Source organism: Ylistrum balloti, unplaced genomic scaffold (assembly GCF_031769215.1).
Source record: "Ylistrum balloti isolate Yb309-2 unplaced genomic scaffold, AGI_CSIRO_Ybal_v1 Utg371682, whole genome shotgun sequence".
Lineage (NCBI taxonomy): Eukaryota > Metazoa > Mollusca > Bivalvia > Pectinida > Pectinidae > Ylistrum > Ylistrum balloti.
Genome location: NW_026782850.1, coordinates 51,713 through 66,783, shown reverse-complemented (window position 1 = coordinate 66,783; position 15,071 = coordinate 51,713).

Genomic DNA, 15,071 nt, shown 5'->3' with positions numbered 1-15,071 from the left:
TCACGTGATGACGTAGTATGTTTTAAGAAATTTGATTGGTCACACGTGTAACATGGTTGTATTTGGTTCCGGACAATCCGGTAATTAGTATTACCCATATGTAACTGCGCATGCCTGTTTTTTGAGAAAATAAACCGCCATTGCCTAGTGTTAATGTTAATCGCTCGTTGTCCTTTGATGGTCTCCCTCGCCTCATCGAGGCAGAGTTATGCGCCAGACTCAGCAAAGATTTGAAACATGGTGTCAGCGTGCGGAAACAACGCCAAGTAAGGTTTGTCGTTGAACTGTTTACGCATAGAACTGTGATTTCCTTGAAAACACGTGGACCGGCCCGAGACTAGCCACCACGCACAATATGGCGCTTGAACGGATTCCCCCGCCACATACACTGAATTTTAATACCAAAACAGTCGCTGATGATTGGACGAAATGGAGGGAAGAGTTTCTGTTGTTCACAGAACTCGCTCTAAAGGGAGCAGAAGAGCAGGAAAAACTCAAAATGTTCAAGTATATACTTGGCTCCGAGGGACGAGAAATATACAAAACTTTAAAATGGGACGTTGATGAGAAAGAGATCACTGTGAATATAGCACTTGAAAAGTTTGAAAATTACTGCAAACCGAAAAAAAATGAGACAGTGGAGAGGTTCAAATTTAACGTCCGAAAATAGGGAGACGAGACCACTGACAAGTTTATCACGGACATAAAAACACTTTCAAAGTCATGTAATTTTGGTGAACTTTGTGATTCACTTATTCGCGATAAAATCGTGTGCGGAATCAGGGACACTCAGTTGAGGGAAAGATTGCTGAGAACTGCTGATCTCACGCTTGATAAAGCCGAGGCTTTATGCAGAACAAGTGAAATTACAAAACAGAGTGTCAATACACTAGACGGTGCTATGGCAACAGTATCTGTACACAAGGTAACACAACACAAGAAAAGGTCAAACGTCACGACGCCTGTGAAACGACAACAAGGTCAACCGTGCAAGTTTTGTGGCAGGTTACATGAACACAAAAAGGAAAAGTGTCCTGCGTATGGGCAGAGCTGTCGTAAATGTAATTCCCCAAATCACTTTGAAATAAAGTGTGACGAACTGAGGAAACCGAGACACAGTAGCAGTAAATCAACAAATCATGTGGCTAACAAGACTAAACCGAAAGTAAACTATGTGTCAGACAACAGTAGACAGAAGACTACTTTGAGCTACACACACTTACAGAAGAAAATGTTCACACGGTGAACGTGTCACGTGAATTACGGGCTACACTTGACATCGGAGGGAAACAAACGCTTTTTCAACTTGATAGCGGAGCAACTTGTAACATTATTCCCAAAGAACTTCTTCCGGAGTCCACAAAGTTAAAGCCCACTACGAGCATTCTCAAAATGTTCAATAAGACAACAGTCACACCTATAGGGAAGTGTGAACTAGAGGTTTTGAACCCTAAGACAGGTGCCTGCTATAAGGCAGATTTTGTTGTACTAAAGAACTGTGTCACACCTTTGATTGGAAACAAACTAATGCAGGATATGGAGCTGATAAAGGTCCAACATGAGAATATTTTGTCTCTCAAAGACACCCAGACATCTACTCTTACACACAATGACATCACTACGAGATACTCGGATGTGTTTGAAGGGATCGGAAAACTAGAAGGAAAATACCATTTGGTAGTGGACCCTACTGTACCGCCTGTGGTACATGCACCACAAAAGGTCCCAATTGCATTGAGGGATAGACTCAAAGCTGAACTTGATAGACTTGAATCTATGAATGTGATAACTCCTGTCACTGAACCAACAGCCTGGGTATCGAGCATGGTAATGGTTGTTAAGCCAGAAAAGATCAGAATATGTATTGATCCTAAAGATCTCAACAAAGCATTGAAGCGCAGCCACTACCCTCTACCCACCATTGAGGACATTCTACCCCAGTTACATCGTGCCAAAGTGTTTAGTGTTCTAGATGCACGCAGTGGCTTTTGGCATGTAGAACTTGATGAGGAAAGCTCTCTACTAACCACCTTTAACACACCTTATGGACAATACAGGTGGCTAAGGATGCCTTTTGGAATCTCCACTGCGCCTGAGGAGTACCAACGTCGACAAAACCAGACAGTTGAAGGGCTGCCAGGTGTACATAGCATTGTTGATGACATTCTGGTGTATGGTGAAGGCGAGACTGAGGCTGAGGCTATTGTTGACCATGATCGTAAACTACTACTTCTTCTGGACCGCTGTAGAGAGAGAGGTCTCAAGTTGAACAAGGACAAACTCAAGCTACGTCGAAAAGAGGTCAAATTTGTCGGTCATTTGATTACTGCTGATGGCTTGAAGCCAGACCCTGAAAAGGTGAAAGCTGTGTCCGAGATGCCTGATCCAACGGATATTGCTGGAGTCCGACAATTCATCGGATTTGTTAATTACCTTAGTAAGTTCATGCCAGGTTTGAGTGACAAATGTGAACCATTGAGGAAACTAACTGTCCAGGACGCAGAATGGTGCTGGATGGACACTCACAAGAAAGCTATGAAAGAGATCAAAGATCTTGTAAACTCTAAACCAGTTCTCAAATACTTCAACCCGAAGGAGGACCTAACACTTCAGTGTGATGCTTCGGAAAAGGGCCTAGGAGCAGCAATAATGCAGAATGGACAACCCATCGCTTACGCTAGCCGTGCCTTAAAAGATGTAGAAACCCGTTACGCTCAGATCGAGAAAGAGCTATTATCCGTCGTTTTTGGACTAGAGAAGTTTCACCATTATGTGTATGGACGATTCGTTTTGGTACAGAGCGATCACAAGCCTTTGGAAATGATCATCAAAAAGTCGATCCACAGCTCACCGAAGCGCTTGCAGCGTATGTTACTACGCCTTCAGAAGTATGATTTTAACATCACATATCACCCTGGAAAGGAAATGTATCTGGCCAATACGCTCAGTAGGGCTTACTTACCGATAAGCAAAGATGAGGAAGAATCTACTTTCCTACAGGATGTAGAATCCATCAATATGGCTCAATTTATGCCTATTGCGGAGGCAAAACTGCGTGAGATACAACGTGAAACAGGAAAGGATGATAATCTCCAAATCCTGCGTGAGGTGATCTTGGAGGGATGGTCAGAGAAACGATCACTTGTGCCTATACAAGCGCAACCGTACTTCAATGTACAAGACGAACTTTCCTTACAAAACGGCATTATCTTTCGAGGAGAACGTGCTGTCATTCTGTTTTCGCTGCGACGCGACATCAAAGCCAAGATTCACTCGTCACACATTGGTATAGAAGGATGTCTGCGGAGAGCACGCGAAACAGTTTACTGGCCAGGAATGAATGCAGAAATCAGAGAATACATCGAAAGGTGTGATGTATGTCGTACATTTGACGCGAAACAGTCGAAGGAGACTTTAGTGTCGCACGAAATCCCTGACAGGCCATGGGCCAAATTAGGGTCAGATTTGTTCACATTCAGCAATAAGGAGTACCTTATAACTGTAGATTACTACTCTAACTACTGGGAGGTAGACCATTTAGAGGATACCAAGACATCGACAGTTGTACACGCGTTGCGGAAACAGTTTGCGCGATATGGCATACCAGACACACTGGTAACTGATAACGGACCTCAATATAGTTCCGACGAATTCCATCAATTCACAAAGGATTGGAGCTTTGAACACATCACATCCTCACCGGGATATCCTCAGAGTAACGGGAAGTCAGAGCAAGCAGTCAAAACTGCGAAACGCCTGATGCAACGTGCATTGTCATCCAAAACCAATCCATATCTGGCTCTGCTAGATTTTAGGAACACTCCATCACAATCGATGGGAAGCAGTCCCGTACAACGTCTGATGAATAGGAGAACCAAGACACTCCTTCCAACAAAAGGCAGTTTGCTGAGACCTCAAGTCCCAGAAAACACTACCGTCACAAATCAGCTAAAGGGAGTGAAAGAACGCCAAGCCTTCTACTACAACCAAGGTGCTAAAGACTTAAAACCTTTAGAAACTGGTCAATTTGTCCGAATCGCACCACAGGAGAGGCACAAAGAATGGAGGAAGGGTGTTGTCCAACAGGAAGTCAACACAAGGTCGTATGATGTCATCACCGATGATGGACGAAAGTATCGTCGCAATTGTCGTCATCTACGGTTGTCCACTGGTAACCCTGTCATCCAGGACAGAGACATTATGGAGGAAAATTGTGTTCCGGAACAGGAAGTGCCTTTGGAACCACATGTGGTGCCACCTGAGAAACCACCTGATGAGTCGCATACACTACCACCAACAGTTAACACACCTACTGGAACTGTGACACGCTCAGGAAGGCACATCAGCCAACCATCGAGGCTCAGAGACTATGTTGTAGATAATAAGTGACTGATTTGTGCAATAACAAGAAGTTATCGGGTTCAATTCTAATATTTCAGTTAATCGTTGAAATTTATTAACTTTTCATTTTTTGGTAATAGTCGTATAAACTAAACGACCAGCCCTGACACTTTATGGAACATTTTCCTGAATTATTTCATATGTGTTAACTGAATCAAGAACTGTTATAGTGAAATAGTGCAGAGACATTTTATCCAGAGACTGTCTTAAATGAATGATTACACTCAAATTTAATTAAAAGCAGTAATTAGTGTTATAACAAATTTATTGATGCTAGTCAGTAAGTCAATTTATGCAAATGTTCATAATAATAACAGAAGTCATAAGATTAACTAAATTCTTTTAATTTCTGTTGTAAGTTCAGTTCTTGAAAGGAGAAAGGATGTAACATGGTTGTATTTGGTTCCGGACAATCCGGTAGTTAGTATTACCCATATGTAACTGCGCATGCCTGTTTTTTTGAGAAAATAAACCGCCATTGCCTAGTGTTAATGTTAATCGCTCGTTGTCCTTTGATGGTCTCCCTCGCCTCATCGAGGCAGAGTTATGCGCCAGACTCAGCAAAGATTTGAAACAACACGTTTTAAGGACATATGGAGAGATAAAACTCTTGCTTGATTGGACGTAATGATTCCTTATTCAGAATAATTGATGTGTGGACACGTCTAGAATGATCATTAATAAACATATTTTGTAGTTGTATGTCTTTGAAACAAACTTATTTATAGATATAAAAAAAAGTATGTTTAGGTTTCTACAAAATAACAGTCGAAGTATCATCCATAACAAAACTCGTAACTATGGAACGCCAAACTAGTGCCAGAGGGATCTTGGCGCCAACCAAATTTGATTTACATTTGTTTTGTTTTTTTTTAACTCTGATCTTTTCTTTCTTTTCGATTCTTTCCTTTTAGTTGCTATTGATTATGAAACATGATAATTCCTCTCAATAAATACCAGTAAGAATCTTCAACTGTGAAATAAAAGATGGACACAACAATGAACCAAAGGAAACCTACATATACAATTTGAGGAAGATCAAGTAATTTTCAAGACTGAACAAGTCTAAGATGGCCGCCTGTTTTGTTTTCCCGATCAGCTTTAAAATCAAAAGTCACAACTATATTTGAAGTTACATAGATGAAAGCTACATATGAAATTTGAGACAGATCCGTTTAGCACTTCTCGATATATTACTTTTACATACTTTCAATGTCAAAATACATAATGGTCAGTGGCCGACCATATTTTTTTTCGGATCATTCCAAAATTGGGACAATTTACTGCTAGGGACCAAGGGAGCCTTCATATGAAGCTTGAGAAATAATTATCAAGTGTGTGCGGAAGGGGCTAGTCAAGGTTGACTTATCAGGTCACGCATAATTACTCCGGAAGAAAGCGGTTTGTAGTATAGGGCTTAGGCTGGTCCTGGTGGATAGACATCCTAGTCAGGGTTAATAGACTGGTTGGTGAGGGTTAGTTGAGGTTTATCAGGGAAAGTAGAGAGGATACCAAGGATTGGTAGAAGGTGCGGGTAAGGTTGGTTAAGAACTTGGTTGGGATATGTAGAAAGGTTTGTTTGAATTAGTTAAGATGTTGATCGGGATTAAAAATGAAATTGATCAGGGTTAGAAGCCATTGATATAGTATATTAGCCCGGTTGGTAAAAATGTTAGTCAATGTTAGCAGAGCTGCTAGTCAGGGCGGTTTGAAAGATTTGTCATGACTAGTAGAGAAGTTGATGAGAATTGGACAGGGTGGATTTAAAAGTTGGTCAAGGTCGGTGGGGAGGTTTGGTCAGGGTAGGTTGGGAGGTTAATAAGGATGAAGAGAGAGAGAGAGACAAATAATGTTCGGGAGAGGTTGTGTAGGGGCTGTTAGTGTGAGTTAATTGATACGATACTGAATATGGAAAGGGGCATCGTAGCTAAGTTTGGGAAGGAACCCGGTGCTGGATAATCAGACACACTCTTTATAAAAGTTTTCTCTTGGTGCAATTGACTTACACAATCAAATGTGTTGATAATTTTAACAAGAGTAAATACCTGATACCTATAGATAGTTAAAACATGTACAGTCATCTAATACGTATAATGAACATCGTGATAAAACCTAGCTAAACGCCAAACACTATCGTAAATATTACACTCTAAACAATTCCATACATATTAAATACTATGGTTTCAATAGCTTTCTCACCAGTTCCATACGATACACTACAAGAAACGATTTTCATCTAACGGTGTCATTCTGCTGGACAATGGATGACCGATTGTCGGGGTGAGATGTTGTCTAGACTTTCTCCGAGTGAGGCGTTCATTACATTTCATCAGGGTGACCAGGCCCCACTTGTATAAAACATCTCAACTTGAGATTTCCTCAAGTCGAGATTTTCCTCAGCTGATATCTCCTCAAAAACGGCTTGTATAAGATTTTCTCAAGGAACAGGAGAAAGGCATCGGCTAGGATGTCCTGAAATACCTTGAGGAATTTTCATACAAGATATTTTCAAGGAGATATTAGCTGAGGAAAATCTGGGCTTGAGGAAATCTCAAGTTGAGATGTTTTATACAAGTGGGGCCAGATACTTGGAACAAAAGAGGACTTCGTGTAATCCTATTTCAGTTGTCGCAAAGTGTAGCCGAATTGACTTCAATATGTTGTTACTATGTGGTGTATTTTTTGTCTATAATCTGCTTACCATCTCGTCACACTATTTTCGACCTTAGTGTACGTAGAATTATAGTGCAGCCGAAAAGTTTGTCGATTCCGTACCCCACGGATGTCGGTGCTAGTACGCCCCACTGACGAAGGTGACCATGTAGTCATCAAAAAATCACACTTTAATCTTCTGCTGGTTGTGTTATAAGATGAAGGTGACCATTTAGTCATCAAAACATCACACTTTAATCTTCTGCTGGTTGTGTTATAAGATGAAGGTGACCATTTAGTCATCAAAACATCACACTCTAATCTTCTGCTGGTTGTGTTATAAGATGAAGGTGACCGTGTAGTCATCAAAACATCACACTCTAATCTTCTGCTGATTCTCCTGTGTTATTACCTGTTATAATACTTATTCGTACAGTGGCGAGTACTGATAATTTACCCGCCATTGTTGTGAAAACGCCCTGGAACCAGACATGGGTAGCAGCTGCAGAGAATGATACGTGCTGGATTGATTATTGTCCCAGGCAAACTTGGCGTGAGAATGGAGGTTGTTATTACGGTAGAGTTCTGAACAGTGACAAAAGAATACCTCTCTCTGTAGATCCAGTAAAATCGTGCTTGATGCATTGTGACTTCAGCGGCTTTATTTTTACAGAACGTTCATGTTACTGTCCTAGAAATATACAAAGGGGACCAAACCAATGTAAACTGCAAAAACATTTGTTCAATCAAACAGGACCTGGAAACGGGTTTTACGTAGTTGGTAACATAACATTCCATTGTATGTGTGGTTATGAACGTATTGACTACAGGACCACGAGTCTCGATGATGGTAGCTCGCGTGGCCAACCCGCAAATCTCAATATTTCTAAAAGTAGTAATCTGTCTCTTGCATTAAAACGTGGACACTTAAATCAGCCGATTTCTGGAGATGAATTGCCTTGTTCTGTTTTAAAATGGAATAATGAATCTGACACGTTTCCATTAAAAATCATGACAGATATCATTCACAGAGTAGGAAAATCAATCATATCCCACAGCAAAGACGGAAAGCTTTCCCTTGTCAACAACACGGAATGTATGGGATTACTTACGGATGGTGAGAAACAGCAGGTATCCTGTAGCAAGTTTTTTTCGGCAATGTGTAAGGACACCAGCAATGGATTTACATCAACACAGACACCAAAAGCTACTGAAAACTTGTGTACCGGTGATCGGATCAAAGGTAAGGTGTCCTCATCAGCAACCATGACTGTCGTAGTATGTACCTATTCCAGTGGTCACACTTCATCGAACACAACAGTGGTGTTAAGTACGGCCACCATTGACCTGACTAGTAATGACGTATCCTCGTCTACGTCATCAACCAATTCAGCCATTAATAAAGACCGAACACAAAGAACGACTTCTACGTAATCTAGAACTGCTTTTATTGAAGTTTCTACTAATACAGACCAGTCTTCAATGAACAAACACCCAATCTCATTGCTTACGATAGTAGGGTCGGTTGTAGGAAGTGGAATATGTTTATGTATCATAGGAATTCTGATACCACTGTTACATCGCCGAGGGCTACTGTTCAGAAAACGACCCACGGACAAAGACCATGACTACATGGACATAGAAATGACACCTAGATCGCAGCCACCGAACGTCAATTGTAATGACATCAATGGCACAAGGAAACGGGAAAGTGATGGTATGTATCATCAATCGCTTACTGGAAACGAGACACACGGAAAGCTTCGTAAAGGTAAAAATAATGAAAATATTTATGACCATTCGTCCTTACTCACAATGGACGGTACATATAGGAGTACAGAGTTCAAGATAGATAGTCATAATGATGAAAGTAAATATGATCACACAGGTGCATTTCCGGAAGTTGTTTGCGATGACACGTACGGGAAACTTTACGCGACAATTGATCGTAGCCACAATGACAATGAGTATGACCACACAGATGCATTTCCGGGAGTTGTTTGCGATGACACGTACGGGAAACTTCACGCGAGAATTGATCGTAGCCACAATGACAATGAGTATGATCACACAGGTGCATTTCCGGGAGTTGTTTGCGATGACACGTACGGGAAACTTCACGCGACAATTGATCGTAGCCACAATGACAATGAGTATAATCACACGGATGAATTTTCGGGAGTTGTAGGCGGTCAGCTATAACGTGTAAATTCAGAACAACAACAATGCTAAAGAGTACGATGAGTATGGTTTTAATATCTGAAGGACACTTAGAAGAATATATCCACATTGTCCATCATTTCATGTCCAATAGGAACAAAACAGCAGCAAAACAGCAACAAAGCAGCAACAAAACAGCAGCAAAACAACAGAGAACAGCAAACAGCAGGTAAACAGCAGCAGATAATAGCAAAACAGCAACAAAACAGCAGCAAAACAACAGATAACAGCAAACAGCAGGTAAACAGCAGCAGATAATAGCAAAACAGCAACAAAACAACAGAGAACAGCAAACAGCAGGTAAACAGCAGCAGACAATAGCAAAACAGCAACAAAACAGCAGCAAAACAACAGAGAACAGCAAACAGCAGCAGATAATAGCAAAACAGCAACAAAACAGCAGCAAAACTACAGAGAACAGCAAACAGCAGGTAAACAGCAGCAGACAATAGCAAAACAGCAACAAAACAGCAGCAAAACAACAGAGAACAGCAAACAGCAGGTAAACAGCAAACAGCAGGTAAACAGCAGCAGACAATAGCAAAACAGCAACAAAACAGCAGCAAAATAGCAACAAAACAGCAGCAAAACAACAACAGAGAACAGCTAACAACAGGTAAACAGCAGCAGACAAACAGCAAAACAGCAAAACAGCATTATTTTACATCGTTACATATTTCAAATTAACAAAAATGTTATTATGTAAGTGAAAATGTAAACTTTGCAAATAGAAAATGGGATAATTTAAAGAAATGTAATAATTTCGTGGTTTTCTTTTTTTGTCAGTAAAATAAAAGTATTTCATTAAAAAAAAAATGGAGAAACCCGTGCCCAAAATGTGGTAGATTGCAACGCTATATTTGAGAGATTCAGGCCCACGCTGTGGTAGATTGGGAGGCTATATTGGAGAATTACAGGACCACACTGTGGTAGATTGAGAGGCTATATTGGAGATTTTCAGGCCCACACTGTGGTAGATTGAGAGGCTATATTGGAGATTTTCAGGCCACACTGTGGTAGATTGAGAGGCTATATTGGAGAGATTCAGGCCCACACTGTGGTAGATTGAGAGGCTATATTGGAGATTTTCAGGCCACACTGTGGTAGATTGACAAGCTATATTGGAGATTTTCAGGCCACACTGTGGTAGATTGAGAGGCTATATTGGAGATTTTCAGGCCCACACTGTGGTAGATTGACAAGCTATATTGGAGATTTTCAGGCCACACTGTGGTAGATTGAGAGGCTATATTGGAGATTTTCAGGCCCACACTGGGGTCGAACGAGATATCGAAAAAAGTAGTAGTTATAACAAAAGAAGATTAAGTGGGGCCATTATGACACGGACAGACAAATGACCGATGCGAAGCGTATTGGTACTGTTGTAGATTGTAAGGGATCGACCGACTTTTTCAACTGTACTATAATCCTATGTCTACTAAGGTCGAAATAGTGTGACGAGATGGTAAACAGATTATAGACAAAAAATTGCACAAGATGTTAACAATGTACTGTAGTCAATACGGCTAAAAAACAAATACACAAAGACTTGGATACGGGTGCAGTACGTGCCAGTGTAGCTTATCTGCCAGTTTGATAACGGTATTGATTATACAGAAACGAGGAAGTTCATTTTCATACCAAGAAACGTATTGCTTCATTTTATCGAAACACGTCTTGTCATACTGGTGATAGTCATTCTGACTGTGATCTTATATGATATGGCTGTCTCGCTGACACTGGTGAATATCTTTCTATGGAGTACTGTGTTCTATCAGGTATCTGGAAATCAGGAATCCTTCGAGTGGGAGTTAGTTGATAACTCAAACTCTACTCAGTTTCGTTGTCTCGTCGACAAATATGGTAATTTTACTGCCATGAACGATTTGAAATGTCTTTGTGACAAGATTCATACCGAACCCGACACAAGTGCTGGCTGTCAGTTAGTACGTAATTCAGGAGAGGGTGTGGAATGTGAGCTAAGACCTTGTAGTGAATACCATGCTTTCATCTGTTCTGATAAAAACAATAATTACCAAATCTATGGTGAGGAGAATGGGACATGGACAGATGCAGTAAACGCCTGTGAATTAAGAAATTTACACCTGGCTCAGGTAGACGTATCCACTATAAATTTGTCGGTCAGTAACGTCTTGTTTTGGACAGGAACATGGTACGGTTTAGTATCAACAAACTGCACCGACGTCACAAATTACCAAATCATATCTGACCTCCCGATGATAAATTCGACGTTAGCTATAAATATCAGATGTGAAATACAATCCGAGAATAACACGTGGTCTGCTTGTCCAACCTCTCCGAATGTTAACTTCACGACTGAATCACCTGTTACAATGTCCCAACTTGACAGCAATGAGACGATCATGTCTTCCACACATGTATACCCCACCGACCATTCCAATACCACAACAACTTCCGCTTCGTCGTCATCTCCCGAGACCTCACAGACAACAACTTCCGCTTCGTCGTCATCTTCCGATACCTCACAGACAACAACTTCCGCTTCGTCGTCTTCTTCTGAGACCTTACAGACAACAACTTCCGCTTCGTCGTCATCTTCTGAGACCTCACAGACAACAACTTCCGCTTCATCGTCATCTTCTGAGACCTCACAGACAACAACTTCCGCTTCGTCGTCATCTTCTGAGACATCACACACAACAACTTTCGCATCATCGTCATCTTCTGAGACATCACAGACAACTTCTTCAACGGGAAGTAACGCAGAGTCTACTGTTTATAGTACATCCGCTAAGGTAACTTATATTACAGGCTGGACTGTAAACAAGACAGGTACTGGAAGTGGTATAACAGTCGCTGAAAGTACATCTGGTACCAATGTAGTAAGCACTGTAGGGAACACAACCGTGAAACCGGTCGGTACAAAGGAGGCCAGACAAGATATCCAGAGTAACACTGCCCTGATCGCTGGAACTATTTCTGGTTTAGTAGTATTGATAGCCATAGCGGCTACGGTAGTGTATATAAAGTGTATTCGAAACAGGATACAATCCAAATGGGGTTTTCAGCAAAATCCTGTCATCGCTCGCTACACTGATAAATCATTAAGGGGAAAGGTGCGTAATGATGGAGAGTTTCAAAACCCAATTTACCTTCCACGAGAGAATAGTGTCTCAGTACAGCATGTTACGGATACACCCACAGAGTCTGATGACGACAGCCAGTACGACCAATTTGACAGCAAAAGAACCAGAACAGATTTGGAATCCGGAAATGACACTTATGATCATGTACCGAATATCGAGGTCGATTCAGAAGACGGATATGGTGTTCTACATCAGAGAAGTTTAGAAACGGGAAGTGACTTGTATGATCATGTGGGGGCTTTCAATGAAGGAACCTATGGACATCTCCATGAAAAGGACGAAGTTTCTCGGCCTGAATCAGACATGTACTTGTGACATTAGAGTGTAAACTTTATCCTTGAATTATTATTTATCTAAAGTGTGACATTAGAGTGTAAACATTATCCTTGAACTGTTATTTATCTAGACTGTGACATTAGAGTGTAAACTTTATCCTTGAACTGTTATTTATCTAGACTGTGACATTAGAGTGTAAACTTTATCCTTGAACTGTTATTTATCTAGACTGTGACATTAGAATGTAAACTTTATCCTTGAACTGTTATTTATCTAAACTGTGACATTAGAATGTAAACTTTATCCTTGAACTGTTATTTATCTAAACTGTGACATTAGAGTGTAAACATTATCCTTGAATTATTGTTTATCTAAAGTGTGACATTAGAGTGTAAACTTTATCCTTGAATTATTGTTTGTCTAAAGTGTGACTTTAGAGACCATTTTGTTATGTAATCATAATAAAGAATACTATTTGTTTTCAGCAAGCTGTTTCATGAGGTTGATTAAAGATATGGATGTCCATGTAGTAGTCTCACATTAGTTTACATTATCGTAATTAAATCGTTACTAAAACCATGTTAACCTGCCAGTTACAGATAAATCAGTTTAAAACATTTTGTGTTTCAATCTTAATATCACCATTGTACTTATATTTAGAGTAAAATGACACTCTAGTTTCACCATACAGCTGTTAAGGCCTTCTAGGACAAAAACATGCCTTCACGATTCAAAATATCAACCGTTTCCAACGGTCCCTTCACTGCATCAAAACTAATACAATTTCCTGACGGTGACCGCAGTTTTTTGTGAAGACTACGTGCCAGCAAAGTTTGTCTAGTTTGTCTACAAATATCATTTTACAACCAACCCTTTCCAGATTAAAAAAATTACATTACATATTTAAACCCTATATTTCATAAAATCACTTTGATGCTTACCTCAGATGGCTTAGTGCTAAAATGTTTTTCACCCGTGCTTAATCCCTGTATTTATGGTTCCTTGTTTTATTGATTATTTCGTTTTTATTTTTGTTTTTATTTTTGTTTTTTATTATTTCTATTTTTGTTCCATGCAATCTTTGATATGTTTGTTGTTTTGTATCTTATATAATTGTGATTTTTTCACTTTAGCAGTGACTGCTTTCGGATATCTATTTAAATATATGTTATCAGTATATCCTTCTTTTACACTGTAATCACCAGAAGGTTGTAGAACTGCTATGAAATATGCGTATCCACATAATAAAGCAATACTTGTTAAGGTATGATTCAGAATTATATTGTATACTGAATTGTATCGGTATATCATACAAAGGTTTACAAATTATCGTATCTTGATTAATCAAATAGGCCGGGATATCTTTATATTTAACTGTATACACCGCTTATGACAATTTCATTGATTGAATTATTAGATATTTAACTATTTTAAGATATCGGTATATTCATTGTTAATGTAATCTTTAATTCTTCCTGTATAAATATTTATTTTGTTTATATTTTGTCCTCGTTATCGACTTCAAGTTTTAACTAAGATTCTGTTCATAAATCGATCTGCTTTTCCTGTTCAGTTTAAACGTAAAGTTAACATAACCTTGAATCGATTTTTGAATTAACTTTGAAACCAATTTACAATAATTCCTAGTTTTGATTGAATCGTTTCATTATTTTCTAATCAGTATAGCAATTCATCTACTTCTTCAACAAGGCTCTAAAATTTATAATTCAAGTTATCCATCGTATTTAATGTTACTGTCAGCATGCTTGATATACATGGCGGTTTCCTGTCTTCCGTTTTATAAAATAAAATAAATATACACTCACCTTTAACAACAAATGTTTGTGTTTTTATGCAATTAATTACCAAGCTGAAGGAGGTTGCTTCTTACCTTCATCACACTTAGCTCTGTATACTGTAATGTTCTATGTAATAAGACAAGTCTTCCCACATCGATTATGTTTGATAGCGGCCGTTTCATAGAAAGTATTAACCATAAGTATGAGTAACTATATATTTTTAAAGAGATATCTATCATTTTCATACTCTGAAGAGTTTAAATGCATTTCATATCCCCAGCAAATTGTTTTATACGCATACAACTTCTAAAGAGGTTGTCGGCGTCGATGAGTCAGTTTCCTCGGAGATATTAAATCTGCGTCCGCTTTGTTATCTAGCTTGTTTACACAGTGATAAGGGAATGTTAAAACTAATCCTCTGTAGGAAAAATACATGGAACATTAGTACAAAGGACAACAATAAAAAGGAAAGAAATACAAAGGAGAAAATATATATGACAAAACTTAAAGGTGATAAAAAACACACAGGACAAAAATTCAAGGGCCATAAACACAGAGGACAAAAAAAATCAAAGGACAAAATGAAAACAAAACT